General features: G+C 40.1%; 1 protein-coding gene and 1 pseudogene across 5 annotated transcripts in view; one reads left to right on the top strand and one right to left on the bottom strand.

Annotated features, from left to right (window-relative positions):
- Window positions 1-20,816, bottom strand: part of WDR70 (WD repeat domain 70) — a 381,158-nt gene that overhangs the window by 249,387 nt on the left and 110,955 nt on the right. The gene's annotated exons all lie outside the window — the stretch shown is intronic.
- On the top strand, window positions 6,305-7,547 carry LOC116275003 (annotated as a pseudogene).

Below are 20,816 nucleotides of genomic sequence, written 5' to 3'. Positions count from 1 at the left end.
TTCACACAAAAAAATAAGGATGGGACAACCAAAAACTGAATATAAACAGGAACAAATCAACCTTACATTTAAAATGAGTAACACATATACTGAAAGAATAAACAGAAGGTAATACCCTAGAAAACTATCTACCCTATAAGTGGGTTGATGGCTCCCAAAAAGATATGTCCATATTCTAATCCCAAGAACATGTAAACATGACCTTTTTTTGGGAAAGGGTATTTGCAGATATAATTAAGAATCTCGGCTGGGTGCGGTGCCTCATGCCAGTAATCCCAGCTCTTTGGGGGGCCAAGATAGGCAGATTGCTTGAGCTCAGGAGTTCGAGACCAGCCTGGGCAACATGGCAAAACCCCATCTCTACAAAAAAAAAAAGAAAAAAAATTATCCAGGCATGGTGGCACACAATGGTAGTCACAGCTACTCAAAAGGCTGTCGCAGCTACTCGAAAGGCTGAGAGGGGAGGTTCTCTTGGGCCCAAGAGGTTGAGGCTGCAGTGAGCCATTATCACACCACTGCACTTCAGCATGAGCAAGACAGCAAGACCCTGTGTCAAAAACAGAAACAAAAAAACCTAGATGTGATTCTGTGCAGGCTCTAAATCCAATGTCCTTATAAGAGACAGAAGACAGAGATAAATCTAAATGTCCTTATAAGAGATAGAAGACGACTGGGCATGGTGGCTCACACCTGTAATCTCAACACTTTGGGAGGCCAAGGCAGGCAGATCACTTGAGCTCAGTTAGAGACCAGCCTAGGCAACATGGCTAAATCCCATCTCTACAAAAAATACAAAAATTAGCCAGGTGTGGTGGCAGGTGCCTGTAGTCCCAGTTATTTGGGAGGCTGAGGTGGAGGATGGCTTGAGCCCAGGAGATGGAGACTGCAGTGAGCCGAGATCACACCACTACACACCAATCTGGGCAACACAGTGAGACCCTGTCTCAAGAAAAAAAAATTAAAATAAAATTTTAAAAAGAGAAGAGAAGACACAAAGAGAAGGCTATGTAAAGACAGAGGCAGAGAACGGAATTATACAAGCCAAGGAATACCCCAAGTCATCAGAAGCTGAAATGGGCAAGAAAGGTCATTCTTGCCTACAGCCATTGGAAAGACCCTGATCTTGCCAACACCTTGATTTCAGCCTTCTGGCCTCTGTAATAGTAAAAGAATAAATTTCTGTTGTTTTAAGCCACAAAGTTTGTAGTAATTAGTTAAAATAGCCCTAGGAACCTAGTACATATTCTCAGTCTAAGATCAAAAGAACTGTAAATAAATACTGAATTCTAATTGATACTTTTGTTTCTTTTTTGCAATGGTATACATTAGCAATTCTGAAACTGCCTCCAATATAATGAAGAACTAAGCCAAGAAGGAAATGTGTTGGGGATAATTAGAGTAAGGGTTAGCCCTGTTGGAGAAGATAGTTACAAAAGCGAAAAGGGGGAAGACTAGAACGAACTCTCTGATGTTAAACAGAAATTAGGGGTAGCAATGTGAACTCATGATTTTTTACTAGGTAGATTAAATTGTTATATATGTATATATGTGTTAGTTATTCTCTAGTTCTGTATGTTAAGAATGTCTAGAAGTAATATACTCCAGCAAAACTAACACAGAAATCCTGGTCTCTAACAATCACCTCCCCCTAAATGGAACCAGCGCTTCTTGCAAAAATTATCGATTACAGAGATGGGATAGGAAAGGAGCAAGATGAACGTGGAATATTTTGTTGTATTAAAAAAAAAGAAAAGAAAGTACTACAAAGATGATGGACACATGTTAAAAGGATAAAGCACATGTTGAAGAGCCTTCTGCTGGCTAAATCTGCAATAGTTAGGGCATCAAGATAAATAATGATAGTAACTAATTATAAACCATTGACTAAGACAAGAACCATTGAGTGTATACTAATATAATAAATATACAAAGAAAGCTCTTCCTTTTAGTGGAATGCTACTGATAAACATAAAATGAATGATAGAGTTAAAAGATCAGCATTTTGCAATCAGTAATAACTGATTCAGGAAAGAATCAATAGATGCTAAAACCGAAGAGGAAAGTTTGAAAATGATTATTTACAAAGTCTCAACATCTCCCTGCAAATTACTTAATAATTGCAATGAGAACACAGTAACTTTATAGTGGAAAAACCTGGTAGACACCACCTTAAACAAGTGATCTAGGTGAACATCACCAACGCAAGGACAAACTGAAACTGACCTCACATACTTCCTGATATGACGAAGAAATGAAGACACAATATTATTTCTGTCACAGTCCTTCTAAAAGTGCATAACCTGATTCAAACTATGAGGTAAAATCAAATTCTACATTTTATCAAATCACTGACCTGCAGTCCTCATAAAACGTCAAGGAAAAATAAAGACCAAATAATGCAGAGAAGCCATTACCAATTAAAGGAGACAACAGATACGATGATTATACACAATGTGTGATCTTGATCAGAGCCTGGAACTGGTGAAAAAATCATTAGAGAGACTGTTGAGATAATCAGTGAAGCATGAATATGGAATGTGATTTAGATAATAGTATTTTATCAGTGTTAAATTCATGGCTATCCACCAGGCATGGTAACTTGTGCCTGGTAGTCCCAGCTACTAGGGAGGCTGAGGCAGAAGGATTGCTTGAGCCCAGGGATTCTAATCCAGCCTGGGCATCAAAGCAAGACCCTGTCTCTTAAAAAAGAAAATTATGATTATGTATGAAAATGTAATGTTATTAGGAAAACCTCACTGAAGAATTTAGGAGTAAAAGAGCATGACCTTTACAACTTACTTTCAAAAGCTGAAAATTAAACACATATATATGTGATTTATATGTATATGCATGTACATATATATATATGAGAGTGTATATACAGGCGGGATAGGAAGGTGGGTTAGTCTGTATTAGTCGAGTGAGGAATGGAGGAGGGAAAAGGAAGGAAGGGGTAAGGTGAAAATAAAGCAATGAGACAAAATGTTAGCAATTGGTAAACCTGAAAAAGAAGTATAAAGAAGCTTTATACCCCTTTTAACTTACAGCTATTCTGTAAGTTTAAAATTATACCAAAATAAATAATTTTATTAAGTTTTTTTAGGGGGGGGGTGTTTGTTTGTTTACAGATGAGAGTCTCACTCTGTTGCTAAGGCTCAAGTGCAGTGGTGCGACCACCACAGCTCACTGCAGCCTCAACCTCCTGAATTCAAGAGATCCACCCACCTCAGCCTCCCAAGTAGCTGGGACTACAAGGCAAGCACCACTACACCCAGCTGATTTTTTATTTGTTGTAGAGATGTGGTTTCTGCTATGCTGCACAGGCTAGAAACTAAATGCTTTTTAAAAAAAATATTCTGGCTGCTCAGTGAAGGCCTGTTTAAACAAACAAACAAAAAGAATCTATAGGGCTGCTCAGTGAAGGAAAGCCTGTTGAAAAAGAAAAAAAACAAAAAAGAATCTATAGGTCCAACTGGGAAGATGTTAATATGAGGCATGCAAAGATCGACAGTAACTTTGACTAGGCAGCAGCACTAAGTGCTGACAAGTGAGTACACATTCTTTGCAAGTGCACACAAAATATGCACTAAAATCATATTCTAAGTCACAAAACACACTTCATCAGATATTTCAAAAACTAAAATTATTCAAAATATGTTTCCAAGGGCTGGGTGTGATGGCTCATGCCTATAATCTCAGTACTTTGAGAGGCTGCCAAGGTGGGAGGGTCACTTGAGGCCAGAAATTTTTTGTTGTTTTTAATTTTTTTTTAAGTATGTTTCTAGATCATAAGAGAATTAAATTAGAAGCCAATAAGAAAAGTCTCAAATACTTGTATATTTAAACATCACACTAATAACCCATGGGTCAAAAAGGTAATCCCAAGTGAAGTGAATAAAAATGAAAATATAATATCTCAATGTTGTAGGACACAGTGAAAGAAATGCTTAGAGCACTTCTATTAGAAAATAAGAAAAGTCTCAAATTAATAATTAAAGCATCCATCTTAAAATACTAGAAAAAGAAGGCAAGTAGAAGGAAATAAATCAATAAAGTTGATAAACTTTTAGCCAGAACAAGAAAAGGAAAGAGAGAAGACACAAATTACCAACCAATTCAGGGAAAATTAGGAGATATATCACTACTGACCCCAAAGAAATATTACTATTATAATAATCTTATGCACATAAATTCGGTAACTTAGAGGAAGGAATAGTTCGAATAGTCCTATATCCACTAAATATACTGAATTCATAGTTAAAAGCTTTCAAAAACAGAAAAGAAAACCCCAGCCCAGTTGGCTATACTGGCAAACGCTACCAAACATTTAAGGAAGACATAACACCACTTTTTCACAATAGTTTCCCCAAAAGAGAATTGAAAGGTACACTTCCAAATTCATTTTACGAAGCTAGAATTACTCTGATACCAAAATCAAGTACAATATGACATAAGAAAGCTACAAAACAACATCCCTCATCAACATAAAAGCTAAGATCTTTGAAAAAATATTAAACTAGTATGTAAAAGGAATAGTACATTGCAACCAAGAAAGCTTTGTTCCAAGAATACAAGTCTGGTTTAACAATCAAAATCAATGTAATTAACCACATTAACAGAATAAGATAAAAAACTCAGAAAAGGCATTCGACAAAACTCAACATCCATTCATGATAAAAACTCTCAGTCAATCAGTGATAGAAAAGAACTTACTCAACTTGATAAAGCATATTGTCTTAGTCAGCTAGGGTTGCTATAACAAAAGACCACAGACTGGGTGGCTTAACCACCATATATTTATTTCTCATAATTCTGGAAGTTGGTGAGGGATCTCTTCCCGGCTTGCAGATGGGCCACCTTCTCCTGTATCTTCATACGGTCAGGAGAGTGGAGGCTCTGAAGGGCACTAATCGCATCATAGAGAATCCACCCTCATGACCTCACCTAAACTAATTATCTCCCAAAGGCCCCCACCTCCTAATACTATAACATTGCAGGTGATGGCTTCAATATATAAATTTTTGAGGGATACAAACATTCAGTCCATAATAGGTACATACAAAAAACCTACAGTTTAACAACATATTTAATGGTAAAAGATCAAATATTGTCTCTAAAAGTCAGGTTTTAAGCAAAGATACCTAACCCACCACATTCACATTTAACGTCAATCTGGAAGTCCTAGTAAGTACAATAAGGCTGGAAAAAAAAATAAAAGGCATTCAGATTGTAAAACATTCATTCCAAGACACAATGACCATTTATGTAGAAAATCCCACGGAATCTATTTAAAAAATTTTTCAAAAAAAGCAATAAAATTTCTATGCACTACCAATGAACAGTTAGAAACCAAAAACTATTTTAAACAGTCCTATTTGTAATAACTCAAAAAAACAAAATGCTTCGGTATAAATCTAATATAATCAGGATCCCTATGTAGATATACTATAAAATGTATGTGAAAGAAACAGAAGGCCTAAATAAGTGGGGAGATATACTGTGCTGATAAATCAGAAACCTCAAAACAGTGAAAACTTCAATTTTCCAAATTGATCTTTAGACTCAAAATAATTCCAAAGAAAATTCCAACAGGGTGATCTTGTGGAAGCAGAGAGACTAGAATGATAGTTACCAGTGTCTAAGAAGTGTAGGGGAGGGGAGAAGATAAAGAGAAGTCCGTTGATAGGTTCAAACACACAGTTAGAAAGAATAAGTTCTCATGTTTGACAGCACAGTAGGGTGACTACAATTAATGACAATGTCTCGTGTATTCTAAAATAGCTAGACGGGAAAACTAGAAATCTTCCCAACATAGAAACAATAAATGTTCAAGGTGATGGATACCTCAAATATTTAAACTTGATTACATATTCTCTACATATAATATCACATGTACCCCATAAATATGTACAAAAAGAATGCATCCACAAAATAATTCTAACAAGATTATTTGTAGATATAGACAGGGTGATTCTAAAATTTACATGAAAAAGTAAAGAAATTAGAATAGTCAAAATCATTTTTAAAAAGAAAAAAAAGTTGGAAAACACCCTACCAAATTTAAATTTACGTTTGCTAATATGTAAGAAATATTTAAAAGCTGTAGTAGTAGGATGACTGGTCAAGCCCTGGGTATGGGACAGAGTGTGTGTGTGTGTGTGTGGTGCGTCCCCAAGGGCAGGAAGGTGGCAAAGGGAGGTGAATCCGAGTGGGTGGAGGGAAGGGAAAGGCGGGAGGAGAAAAAGGTGGGAGGACGACCAGGTAGGAGGGTGGTGGCTCAGTCAGGACCCAGCGGGGCAGCGAAATGAGGCGGGTGACCCTGTTCCTGAACGGCAGCCCCAAGAACGGAAAGGTGGTTGCTATATGTGGAACTTTATCTGATTTGCTTTCTGTGGCTAGCAGTAAACTCAGCATAAAAGACAGCAGTGTGTATAATGAGAAAGGTGGACTGACTGATGATATTGCTTTGATTAGGGATGATGATGTTTTATTTGTGTGAGAAGAAGAGCCATTTATTGATCTTCAGACAGATTCTAAGCCTCCGGAAGGATTGTTAGGATTCCACACAGACTGGCTAACATTAAATGTAGGAGGGGGGTACTTTACAACTACATGGAGCACTTTAGTGAATAAAGAACCTGACAGTATGCTGGCCCACATGCTTAAGGACAGAGGTGTCTGGGGAAATAAGCAAGATCATAGAGGAGCTTTCTTAATTGACCGAAGTCCTGAGTACTTTGAACCTATTTTGAACTACCTGCATCATGGACAGCTCATTGTAAATGATGGCATTAATTTATTGGGTGTGTTAGAAGCAGCAAGATTTTTTGGTATTGACTCATTGATTGAACACCTAGAAGTGGCAATAAAGAATTCTCAACCACCGGAGGATCATTCACCAATATCCCGAAAGGAATTTGTCCGATTTCTGCTAGCAACTCCAACCAAGTCAGAACTGCGATGCCAGAGTTTGAACTTCAGTGGTTCTGATCTTTCTCGTTGGGACCTTCGATACATTAACCTCAAAATGGTCAATTTATGCTGCTGCAGTCTTGCACATGCAAATCTTTGCTGTGCAAATCTTGAATGAGCTGATCTCTCCGGATCAGTGCTTGACTGTGCAAATCTGCAGGAAGTCAAGATGCTCTGTTCTAATGAAGAGGGAACATCTCTGAAACTGTAATTTTGAGGATCCTTCTGGTCTTAAAGCCAATTTAGAAGGTGCTAATCTGATAGGTGTGGATATGGAAGGAAGTCAGATGACAGGAATTAACCTGAGAGCAGCTACCTCAGGAACTGATTTAGAGAACTGTGATCTGTCTGGGTGTGATCATCTTCAAGAAGCCAACTTGAGAGGGTCCAACGTGAAGGAAGCTATATTTGAAGAGATGCTGACACCACTATACATGTCACAAAATGTCAGACGAGAATTTCAGGGGCTGAAGGAAGATGTACAAGATGAAAACGCTTTCCTTATCACTTTTCTTTCTCCACCCACTCAGTTGTCTAGAAGTAACACTGCAAGGAAATTTTTAAAAAACATTTAGAGGATTAGGCTTGTTTCTCAGTGGTGCGTAAGGGAAAAAATTGACTTTTTTTCCATATTCTGATTTTTAACAGAAAAGCACTCATTAATAGGTGTAGGGAAACTAGATATTGCTGCCTTCTGAACGGGGTAGGGGAGTTTACCTGGTTTTATGACCAGGAATAGTATTTATTATATTTGCTTTTAAATAGGCATGATGTGGAAATACCATCTTGGTTTGAGATGCATTTGAGCATTTTAATTTATGGAAAGCACAACATATGCAATTTTATTTATTGAATACCTAGAAGCAGTATGGATATTTAAATTGTTAAAACTTTATGAAAACTTTGAAAAGTTCAGGTTTATAAATAGCTTTAGTGATGCCTCCCCTCTTTAAATACCTGCCACATTATATGAATATGGTGAGATCAGACTCCCTAAGACTCCTTTCAGGTTCATTTTTACAATGTTTACTTTTTAGAACAAAACAGTGGCTAAATTAAAGTAATATCCAGTTCTTACTGATTGAGACAGAGTGGAAAGAAAGACATCATTGTACATCACTGTCATTCCAAACGTACAGTGGAACTCTGGATGGAGGAAGAACTTACCTATCACTACAACACTATCTATAAATGAGCATTTCTCAAAATTTCATTCTAGGCAAGTTCCACTCAACACCAGACCAAGCAATTCTATTCACACTATTAGCCTAGTTTTCCCATACAATCAGCACAAGCATAGGAATATACTTCAAAACCAAAAAACCAAGGTACATCATTAATATTCATTTAATTCAAATACCAAATAATTTACCAAATGGTATTTTGGTATTTACCAAATACCAAACAAATAAAAAAATTTGTGCAACCAAAGTACTAAAAAATAAAATGATTTAAATCCAAAGGATTTCCAAGGGTCCCATTAATCTCTTTTGAAAGTAGAAATTTGTCAGCCTACGCTTAAGAAAAAAAAATTTAAAAAAAAAGAGAAAAAGAAAATACCTATTATCAAGGGCAAACAACTTCAGGGCAAAGAAATAGCTCATTGTACTCCCTCACAGTTCTCAGTATAGAACTGTGGCCAAAGGCCAGATTGCATGCAGAAGGAAAGGAAAGGGAAGAGGGAAGGGAAGTGAAAAGGGAGGGAGGGAAAAGGGAGGGAGGAGGGAGGATGAAGGGAAGATGGAGGGAGGGGGTGAGAGGGAGGGAGGGAAAGAAGGAGGGAGGGAGGGAAAGAAGGAGGCAGGGAGGGAGGAAAAAAGAGGAGTGAAAGAAAAGAAAGAAAATAATTTCTAGTCACTAGTGGTTAACAGGGATCTGGTCTGATTTTGCCCCATTAGATATCTGCCTCTGAGCCAGGAAACCAGTTCATGATTTGCAATAAAAGAAACATTCCAATAATCCAAGACATGCCCAGACTTTGAGGACTTAGATTCTAAACTACCTTGTCTTCCCCAATCTTGTACACTACACCGTACTCTCATTCTCCTCCACTGATAACTAAGCTCCATCTCCACTGACATCTCTGCCTAGTCGCTTAATCCAATGCACAGCCTGCTTACGTCAGTTCCTAGTTTACCAGCTTCCTCTCCTCATTCCCAGACTCAAGAATTCTACAGACGGCTGCTACTCAATTCCAACCTTAGAACCATACTTCTTGTACTTTGTCTAAACAGCAACCCAACAACTCCCTCAACCCATGCAGGTCTTAAAGGCAGACCCCAGAAAGCAGCTCTTTTACTGATATTTATTGCTTAGAGTTGAGATATCACCTTGGAATAGAAAGGTTATTTTTTAATAAAAGAAAATTACCCCTATTGCAGAAGACATTAGTGTGTCCGGAATTGGTTCCTTCCGGTGGGTTCTTGGTCTTGCTGACTTCAAGCATGAAGTCATGGACCCTCAGCAGTGAGTGTTACAATTCTCAAAGATGGTGTGTCCAGAGTTTGTTCCTTCAGATGTTCAGATGTGTACAGAGTTTCTTCCATCTAGTGGGTTCGTGGTCTCGCTGACTTCAGGAATGAAGCCGCAGACCTTCGCAGTGACTGTCTCTTAAAGGTGGCGCATCCGGAGTTGTTTCTTCTTTCCGGTGGGTTCGTGGTCTCCCTGACTTCAGGAGTGAAGCCGCAGACTTTGCAGACCTTCGCAGTGAGTGTTACAGCTCTTTATAAAGGTAATGCAGACCCAAAGAGTGAGCAGCAGCAAGATTTATTGTGAAGAGCCAAAGAACAAAGCATCCACATCGTGGAAGTGGAACCTAGCGGGTTGCCACTGCAGGCTAGGGTATCCAGCTTCTATTCCCTTGATTTGGCCCCACCCACATCCTGCTGATTGGTCCATTTTACAGAGTGCTAACTGGTGCGTTTACAAACCTTTAGCTAGACACAAGCCCTGATTGTTGCATTTACAATCCTTTAGCTAGACAGAAAAGTTCTCCAAGTCCCCGACCCAACCCAGAAAGTCCAGCTGATTTCACCTCCCATTAGGATAAAAGGACATGTGGTCACCTTCGCTGTTAAGTACCCAGAATAAGAACACAGATAGTAGATTAAATGGAAAAAATCTACAAGACTGTGAATGTTGTTTCTTATTTGTAAAGACAGGAGCATGACAAAGGCAATGGGAATGTTAAGTGCCCTTGTGTTAAAACAGTGACCAAAATTAGTCATAACAAAATGAAGTTCAACTAAGGATTCTTAAATGGATCTAAACAGATTCAGTACCATGACTAACATTAGTGGAAAAACTTTTAAAGAGACACCTATTAAAGAACAGTTAGTGACTAAACACTTTTTCATCGAATAAACTACTTTTTCTCTCTTCTTCCCTTATCTAAACATAGGCACTCCTGAAAAATATCTCTTCCTTTATTTAACAGCCTTAACTAGAAATAGCCTAGAAAAAAGAATTAAGCAAGTATTTATTTCTCATAATATGCTATACTTTGAGAGAGGACATTAATTATCCATGACCAACATTGGTTTCCGGTTTCCTCAAAACACACACACACACACACACACACACACACACACACACAGAGAGAGAGACAGAGAGAGAGAGAGAGAGAGAGACAGAGAGACAGAGACAGAGATTGCTGATAATCTGCCTGTACTCTTGTGGCTGCCCCAATGACAAGAGTTATAAAAACAGCTCCCTTTGTAACAGTGCCATCTGTAGTTACTGAATGATTTGGGGCTCCGTGACCCACAAAATAAAAGTACTCATGCCTTTGGCATGATGAGCTAACAAAGCCTACCCCTAAGAAGAGACAAAATGCAGCGGAAAACAGCAGGGAATATACTGGGAACTGAGATCCAAAAGTTCTTTTTTTTTTTTTTTTTTTTTTTGAGACGGAGTCTTGCTCTGTCACCCAGGCTGGAGTGCAGTGGCCGGATCTCAGCTCACTGCATGCTCCTCCTCTCGGGTTCACGCCATTCTCCTGCCTCAGCCTCTCGAGTAGCTGGGACTACAGGCACCCGCCACTTCGCCCGGCTAGTTTTTTGTATTTTTTAGTAGAGACGGGGTTTCACCGTGTTAACCAGGATGGTCTCGATCTCCCGACCTCGTGATCCGCCCGTCTCGGCCTCCCAAAGTGCTGGGATTACAGGCTTGAGCCACCGCGCCCGGCCCCAAAAGTTCTTAACTAGATTCCAATCACCAGCTTTCAGGAATTATCAGATCTCCTGAAATGGTCAACAAAAATTTGTGTGAATACATTTTGCTGGGGAGAATATTCATACCTTAAATGCAGGAATTTGCACACATTTTTTCTAAAGCATCAGATCACATTTTAGGCTTTGTGGGTCACATGCTCTCTGCTGCAACTACTCAGCTCTACCACTGCAATTCAAAGGGAGCCACAGGGAATAGTAAATTAATGGATGTGTCTATGTTCCAATAAAACTTTTATTTACAAAAACAGGGTGGTGGCTGGATTTGCCTCAAGGCCATGGTTTGCCAACCCCAACACACTCTTAGTCATTTGCTTGCATAAACCAAGGATTCTAACGTCCAAGTCTAATTCCTGAGTAATTTTAATATCCATTTGAATACCTCAAAAACAAATTCAATCTTCCTTGGCCTACTCAATTCTGATGACTTGTTACAAGATATTTCAGCAGTGCCAACTATGGCTAATTCTGCCACTACCATGAATGGTCATAATATGTTTCTAAAATCCTGAACTCTCAATATTTACTGATTTAACAAATATTTATCACCAAATATGTTTCAGGCTCTAGATATTCCACTTACTGGCCACACAACCTCCTATCTTGCAGTTTTTTGAATTTTTAAATTTTCAATATCCTAAACTTTAACCACTCTCTCAGCAGAATCCTGAGTGTCCTTTTGTTGAATCTACAATAAAGTGCTTTTATTCCAAAATAACCTCCCCCTGTTCTCCCCTGCAGTCACTGTAGTCCATCCAAATACCTAGGCTCCTGAATAAGACTCAAGAATAGGATATGAACATGCAGAATGATTGTTTCTACAAATTTACATTTCGTAGCCCATAATACTTCCATAATTCTTCCAGTAATGTTTCTCTTACAACCATCAAAAGCTATTCTACGTCTTTACAATTCTACTGAAGGCCCTATCCCAGTATCTCCCAATACAAAACTAGGAAATGACTCTGCTAATAGATGGTGGCATTATTCATTTCCTATCTCAGGGTACCACTTATAAATATAGCTGCATATGAGCTCATTCTTATCCCTTCCATTTCCAGTGCAAAAGTACTCCGGCCGGGTGCGGTGGCTCACACCTATAATCCCAGCACTTTGGGAGGCCGAGGCAGGTGGATCATTTGAGGTCAGGAGTTCGAGACCAGCCTGATCAACATGATGAAACCCTGTCTCTAATAAAAATCCAAAAATTAGCCAGGTATGGTGGTGGGTGCCTGTAATCCCAGCTACTTGGGAGGCTGAAGCAGGAGAATCACTCGAACCCAGGAGGCAGAGGTTGCAGTGAGCAGAGATCGCGCCACTGCGCGACAGAGTGAGACTCCATCTCAAAAAAAAAAAAGTATTTTCTCCTCCTACCCAAAAGCTAACTCCTGCTCTTTGTTTGATCACAATCCCTAACAATTCCTCAAGGACTTTCATCATTACTTAATATGTTTGGTTTTTATAGAACTGCATTAGTTTTCCATTACTCTGTAACAAATTACTAAAAACCTAGCGACTGAGTACACCTCTGATTTATTACCTAACAGCTGCGTAGGTCAGAAGCCTGGCACAATGTAGCTAGATTCTCTGCTCAGGATCTCACAGACTGAAATCAGGATGTTAGTAGGACTGTACTATTTTCTAGAGGTTCTGGGAAAGAATCTGCTTCCAAGTTTATTCTGGTTGCTGGCAGAATACAAGTTCCTTGTGGTTGTAGAACTGTGATCTCTATTTGCTTGCTGCCTGTCAGCTGGGGCTACTCTTAGCTTTCTAGACACTATATGCAATCTCCACTAGAAGCAACATGAGAAAGATTCTCCTTTGCTGACCTTGAAGACAGAGGGATCTACGTGGCAAGGAATGCACTAGGAATGCTGACCTGATAGAGTGCAGTCTTACTGACATCCTGATTTCAGTCTGTGAGACCCTCAGCAGAGAAATGTAGCCACATTGTGCCAGACTTCTGACCTAAACAGCTGTTAGGTAATAAATTGGGGGTGTACTAAGTCCCTGGTTTTTGGTAATTTGTTATAGAGCAACAGAAAATTAATGCGATTCTGTAAAAAACAAACATATTGAGTAATGATAAGAGCCATGCCCACAAATCTTTGCAGAACAACCTGTTTTTTATCTATAGCTGTTGTTTAACTGGTTAAGGAGCAATACTCTTAAGCTTCCTAGACATCACCTGGTTTGGCTAAGAAGATCTATGAGGCACACCCTTAATTTCTTGGAAGAGTCCAATGTGACTGAATACTCTCACCTTTTGATCTTTCTGAAGTTATTATACAGCCACATCTCTGGCTTTCTCCACACCATGTTTTCAGAAGTTATTGCTGTATGTTAGCGTCCTTTGTCATCTCGATAGGCTAAAAATTAACTAAATCATCTAGTCTTGGTTCCCTTTTAACAAAACTTCCCTTGGTTTTCTCGTATTTCACTATAAGAAGCAAGAAGAAACCAGGCAGCAACTTCAACATTTTGCTTAGAAATCTCCTTGCCTATATATTCAAGTTCATCACTCACAAGTTCTGATTTCATCTTCAAAACCAGCAGCAGAGAATCTCCCTGACATCAAGTCCCTCCTACACTTAGAATACCTTTTGCCAGGAAGAGCCCAACTGCTTTTAAGTGCTCACCTGATGGGGCTGGATCCACTGAAGGCAATCTTCCTTTCTTAAAGTCCATTGTATCTATAATGTAACCATAGGAGTGACTAGCCCATTATACTTGTAGTTATGCCCATCACAACTACATTCAAGGAGAAGTGCCGGGACTCTTAGGAGCCATCTTAGAATTCATACTACAACAAGAGCTTTGGGTGTAGCAATTCTGAAACTACTTTCCATGTACTGTAACACTGAACAAATGAGTAAATATAATTATGATGTTAAAAGCCATGTTCTTCACTGTTGGAGAAGTGAATTATGAATATGGAACGGGAAAAGGATAGAAAGTTGTATTAGAATTAGATGTATCCAAATGAACTCATAATTTTTTACATATTTTAATTTTTAGATTGGTTTATCTCCCTCCTAGCTTTGTCTTTTGAGGCTAGAAGCAACGGCACCCAACAGCAATGAATATATCCAGAGTGCCAAATCTTAATTTCTAAATTGATTTCCCTGTTGAATGAAGCCACGGATCACTAGAAAAATAGGTAGGATCAAGTTAGGGAAAATATAAGATGACCCTGGAACATCTTGCTGTGCCAAAATGTAAGAAAGTACTCCAAAAGTGATGGAGACAAGTCAAAAGGGTAGAAGCCAATGTTAAGAAGTTTCTATTAGATAAAAGCTTCGGTAAATATTTAGAATATGGAAAGAAATAAAACGTACTTCAAATCATTCAATTTTTTAGTTATATCTATTATTAAAACCTTAAGTTAACAGTTTTCTTTTACTAAAGAAAATAAAAATAAACCCAAAACAGTTATTTTAATAAAAATTAAATATTTTAAGTTCTTAAGAAAAAGTATTCACCAGTAAAAAGACATGACTAATATATTTCATCTGCAAATAATAAGTGCCATTTTTTTGGAATGGCTGGGTATCAGAATGACTACATGTACTATTCAAAAATAAATAAAACATTTGAAAACTCTTCTAACTTCCATGACTAAGGTCTGCTAATGGAGATATCTCCCACTAAAATGTCCAAGCATTCTAAGGTATCCTGAACCTGCCTTCTCCACCTTAGTCATGTAATTTAAAAATAAATGGCAGAGAATTGCTTTCATGTTGAAAAGAAAAAGCGTTGAAGACAATCCTGGAGAAGGGCACTTAACAATATCAGCTCTAGATGAATTGATAAAAGAAAGCTTATGGGGGACTTCAAGATGGCTAACTAGAAGCACCAGACACTAACCTCCTCTATAAAGAAAAGCTTAATGAGTAGATAATCACACTTCAAATACAGCATCAAAGAGAGAATGCTGGAATTCAGCAGAGAAATGAGAGGCACTGAAGAAGAAGAAAGCAAGGCACACAGCCCAGCCAGAACGAGCTGGGAGTCCTATGGGGCTCCTCAGTGTGGGGAAAAGGTGAGTAAAAGATCCCCAGCATCCAGATTCTCCCTGTAGATACCTGCAATCCTAGCCATAGCACAGCCCCTTAACCCTGACAAGTTGAGACTGGTATAAACAAGCTTCTAAAGAGGAAGCTCACAATAGGTTCCACACACACCTGGAAACCGAAGCACCTGCAGCATGGCACGAATTTGAGAGCCCAGCCCCCACCAGTCTGCTTTCTGTTCTGGGGCCAAACAGTACCTGCATCTCAACATCCCTGGAGGCCCAATGACATCCCCTCATATCCACTGGGAGGGTTGTAGCACATGACCCCAGTTAGACCCAGCACAGCAGCAATATCCCCAGCACTCTAGATCACACAGCATCCAGTACACTGAAGAAAGGACAACGGAGAGCTCTGTGGATGCTGCCTTTAGGACAAAGGGAGCCAAAGTGCACACTCCCTAGAGCCCAAACCCACCTGCCTCAGGTCATTGCCACTGAGAGTAACCTTGCCCACCCACCACCCCCAGCAGCAAGGCCCCAGCACACTAGCACATGCCCTGAGGGCAGGCTCTCCCTGCCTGCTGCTGCAGCCAGGGACCAGGGCCTAAGAATCACCTGCCTGGGGCAGGTACCACAGACAGCAACCCTGCTACCCACAACAGTAGGACTGTGGTACATGTGCCTTGAGGACAGGCTCACCCCAGCCAATGCAGCCAATGCCATAGGGAATAGGGGAAGTGGAGACAAAGCATGTGCTCTGCAGAGATTGAGATGTATCTGCCTGAGATGGCTGCCACTGGCATCAATCTCCCTCACCACCACTGTCACGGCACCTTCCCCTTAGCAGAGCTGTTCATGTCCACATGCCCTGAGGACAGGCTCTCCCTGCCTACTACTGCTGCTGCAACCACCACCCAAGGACACTACCCAGGACATAGGGATCACCCAGCCCTGCCCAACACAGCCTGCATCTGTGCACAACATCAGAGGCCTTAAGGATAGTCTCACAAGGCCTGGCACCAGCAACCCCAGTGCTCTCTATCACAGTGCTCAGGGTCCTGTGGATTCCCCTGCACCATCAGTCACCTCAGGCACACGCACATAAAGAGACCAAACAGCCCCAGAATGCCTGCCGCACCCCAGCACACCATCTGAAGGCCTAGGAATTGCCCCCATCCCACCTACCACAGCCTATACCCATTTGGAACAACAGGGGGACCTGATGACAGCCCCAAAATGCCTGACACTGTCACCCCCCGAGTGCCCTACCACACCACCCTAGACCTGACAATGTCACCCCAACCAAGTGCCCTACCACACCATCCTACCACATAGCCTAGGGATTGCTGTGCCCCACTGGTCACTCCAAGCAGGAGTGTGTACTACCAGACAGCCTAACAACAGACCCAGAAAACCTATTGTCAGTGCCTAAGCATGCCGTCTAAAGGCCTGGGGGATCACCCTGCCCAGTCCACCACTGCTTGTATCTATCTACACCTTCTAGGGGCCGGAGGACAAGGTTGCTCAGCCTGCCACCACCACCAAACCTGGCACCCACCCATGTGCACCACCTGGGAGTCTGAAGACCAGGCTGCCCAGTGTGTCGCAGCCACCACTAACATCAGTCTGTGCTACCTGGAAGCCCAGGTGTTGCCCTGCTACTTATACTGCCATCACCAACACCATGCACAATGCTCGGGGGCCCAAGGACTGGCCCACCCACTCAACTCACCACTGCCACTACTGGCACCTGAAAAAGCCACCTGGAGGCCCAAATGTCAGCCTGTCTGAACCTACTAACACCAGTGCCCATGTATTGTGTGCAAGGGCCCAAGAACAGGGACGTTCAGCCCACCATTGCCACCACTGGGGCCAGAAGACTGGCCCACCTAGCATTGCTAAACCTAATAAATCCTCACCACAGCCTCCACTAACAAATTCACCTAAGCCTCTGAGGAAAACACAGACACCACTGACAGGGTTTAAAGCCAGAGAAGTCATATGGAGACTACACTACTACAAACATCCAGAATCATTGCTGAAGTGCCCTATCCAACCAACACCATAGATACATCTACAGGAAAAAGTATTCCTCTATGAAAGCCAATCCAAAAAACTGGAAGAAGTAACTGTTACACGAGTTGCACAGATAACAATATAAGAACACAAGAAACATGAAAAAGCAAGGAAAAGTGACACCTCCAAGGGAACACAATAATTCTCCATTACCAGATTCCAATGAAAAGAAAATATGAAATGTCTGAAAAACAATTCGAAATCATAACCTAAAAGAAGCTCAGTGATATACAAGAGAACACAGATAAACAATGCAAAGAAACCAGAAAAAACAATGTGGGATATGAATGAGAATTCACAAAAGATAAATAAATTATAAAAACAAACAAAATCTTAGAAGAATTCAATAAATGAAATAAAAAATACAATTGAAAGCTTCAACAAGAGACTAGATCAAGCACAAGAAAGAATTTCAGAACTTGAAGACAGGTCTTTCCAAACAGCCCAATTAGACAAAAAAAAAAAAAAAAAAGGAAAGAACAAAAAAGAATAAAGAAAGCCTATATAATGTATGGGACACCATAAAGCAACCAAATATTTGAATTTTGGATGTTCCAGGAGGTGAAGAGATCAATGGCATAGAAAACCTATTTAATACAATAATCGTTGAAAACTCCTCAAGTCTAACAGGAGACTTAGACATCCAGATACAAGAAGGTAGGAGATTCCCATATAGATACAACCCAAAAAGGTCTTTTTAGTGGCACATTATAGTCAGATTGTCAAAAGTCAAAGAGAAAATTCTAATAATAGCAAAAAAAAAAAAAAAAAAAAAAAGTCTAGTCACATATAAGACCACACCCATCAGACTTAACAGTGGATTCCTCACACAAGCCTTATAGGCCAGAAGAGAATGAAATGATATTGTCAAAGTGCTGAAAGGAAAAAAAAAAAAAATGCCACCCAAGACTAGTACACTCAGCAGTTATAATGAAGGAGAAATAAAGTCTTTCTCAGGCAAACAAAAGCAGGGAATTCATCACCACTAGGCCAGGCCTACAAGAAATGTTCAAAAGAGTCCTACACCTGGAGGCAAAAGAATGACAACTATGGGCTGGGTGCAGTGGCTCACGCCTATAATCCCAGCACTTTGGGAGGCCGAGGCAGGCAGAACACGAGATCAGGAGTTCGAGACCAGCCTGGCCAAAATGGTGAAACTCTGTCCCTACTAAAAATACAAAAATTAGCCAGGTGTGGTGGCAGGCGCCAGTAATCCCAGTTACTTGGGAGGCTGAGGCAGAAGAATCGCTTGAACCTGGGAGGCGGAGGTTGCGGTGAGCCAAAATCGCACCACTGCACTCCAGCCTGAGTGACAGAGTGAGACTCTGTCTCAAAAATAAAATGAAATAAAATAAATAACAACTATGAAAATACATGAAAATATAAAAACCACTAAAATGGCAAACACACAAAAAGACTCAAATGTTGCCACCACAGAAAACCACCAAACCACAATCATAAACAATGAAAAAGAAAGAAATAAAGGATCTATAAAGAACCGAAAAAGTCCTCACATATCAATAATAACCTTAAATGTAAAGAGATTAAAGTTTTTACTAAAAGATACAAACTGGCTTAGTGAATTGGAAAAAAAAAAACCCATAAGCCAACTGTATGCTGCCTCAAGAAACTCAACTTAACCAAGAAAGAGCAGGAGAAACTATACTATCAGATAAAACAGACTTTACATCAAAAACTGTAAAAAGAGACAAAGAAGGCCAATAACTAATGATAAAAAGATTATTTCAGCAAAAGGGTATAATAATTCTAAGTATATACGCATCCAACACCAGAACACCCAGATACATAAAGCAAGTATCAGATCTAAAAGGAGAAACACATTTCAATATAATAATAGTTGGGTACTTCAACACCCAACTATTAGCACTAGAATGATCATCTAGACAGAAAATCTACAAGGAAACACTGGATTTAAACTAACTTTAGATTGGGTGCAGTGGCTCAAGCCTGTAATTAATCTCAGCATTTTGGGTGGCCAAGGCAGGAGTATCACTTGAACCCAGGAATCTGAGACCAGCCTGGGCATTATAGCAAGATCCTTCTCTACTAAAAACAAAAAACAAAAAAACATTAGGCCAGGCACAGTGACTCATGCCTGTAATCCCAGCACTTTGGGAGGCTGAGGCTGGCGGATCATTTGAGTTCAGGAGTTTGGATCAGCCTGGCCAACATGGTGAAACCCTGACTCTACTAAAAATACAAAAATTAGCCAGGTAAGTGGCACATGCCTGTAAGCCCAGCTACTTATGAGGCAGAGGTGGGAGAATCACTTGAACCCCAGAGGCAGTGGTTGCAATGAGCCAAGATCACACCACTGCACTCAGTCTGGGTGACAGAGTGAGACCCTGTCTCAAAAAAAAAAAAAAAATTAGCTGGACATAGTGGTATGTGCTTGTGGTCCCAGTTACTTAGGAGGCTGAGGTGGCAGGACTGCTTGATCCCAGAAGGTTGAGGTTGCAGTGAGCAGTGATAGCACCACTGCACTGCAGCCTGGGCAAGAGAGTAAGACCCTGTTTTTGTTTTTAATTAATTAAACAAACTGCACATTAGATAAAATGCACCTAACAAACATTTGCACAACATTTCATCCAATAGTGGTAGAACACACATTCTTCTCATCAGTACATGGAACATCCTCCAGGAGAGATCAAATGTTAGGACACAAAACAAGTCTCAACAAATGTTTGAAAACTGAAATTATATCAAGTATCTTTTCTGACCACAGTGGAATAAAACTAGAAATCAGCAACAAGAGGAACTTTGGAAACTGTAAAAATACACAGAAATTAAACAACTTGCTCCTGAATGACTACTGGATCTATGAAGAAATTATGAAGGAAATAAAAAAATTTCTTGAAACAAATGAAAATAAGAATACAAAATACCAAAACCTGTGGGACACAGCAAAAACAGTGCTAAAAGGTAAGATTATAGAAATAAATGCCTACATCAAAAAGGGAGAGACTTTAACAAACTAATCATCTACCTCAGGGAACTAGACAAGCAAAAACAAACCAAACCTAAAATCAGTGGAAGGAAAGACAATAATGATCAGAGAAGAATTAAATGAAATAGAGATTTTTTAAAAAAACACAAAAGATCAATGAAATGAAAAGCTGGGTTTTTTTGTTTTTTGTTTTGTTTTGTTTGTTTGTTTGTTTTGAGACGGAGTCTCGCTCTGTCACCCAGGCTGGAGTGCAGTGGTGCAATCCTGGCTCACTGCAACCCCCACCTCCCTGGTTCAAGTGATTCTCCTGCCTCAGCCTCCTGAGTAGCTGGGATTACAGACACACGTCAAGGCGCCCAGCTAATTTTTGTATGTTTAGTAGAGATGAGCTTTCACCATGTTGGTCAGGCTCATCTGAACTCCTGACCTCGTGACCTGCCCGCCTTCGCCTCCCAAAGTGCTGGGATTACAGGCGTGAGCTTAAAAAATTCATCTTAACTTAAAAAAGATACAGAAAATTAGGCCGGGCGCGGTGGCTCAAGCCTGTAATCCCAGC

This window comes from Papio anubis, chromosome 5 (genome assembly GCF_008728515.1).
Source record: "Papio anubis isolate 15944 chromosome 5, Panubis1.0, whole genome shotgun sequence".
Lineage (NCBI taxonomy): Eukaryota > Metazoa > Chordata > Mammalia > Primates > Cercopithecidae > Papio > Papio anubis.
The sequence above is the reverse complement of the archived record's forward strand: the minus strand, read 5'-3'. Positions and strand labels throughout refer to the sequence as shown.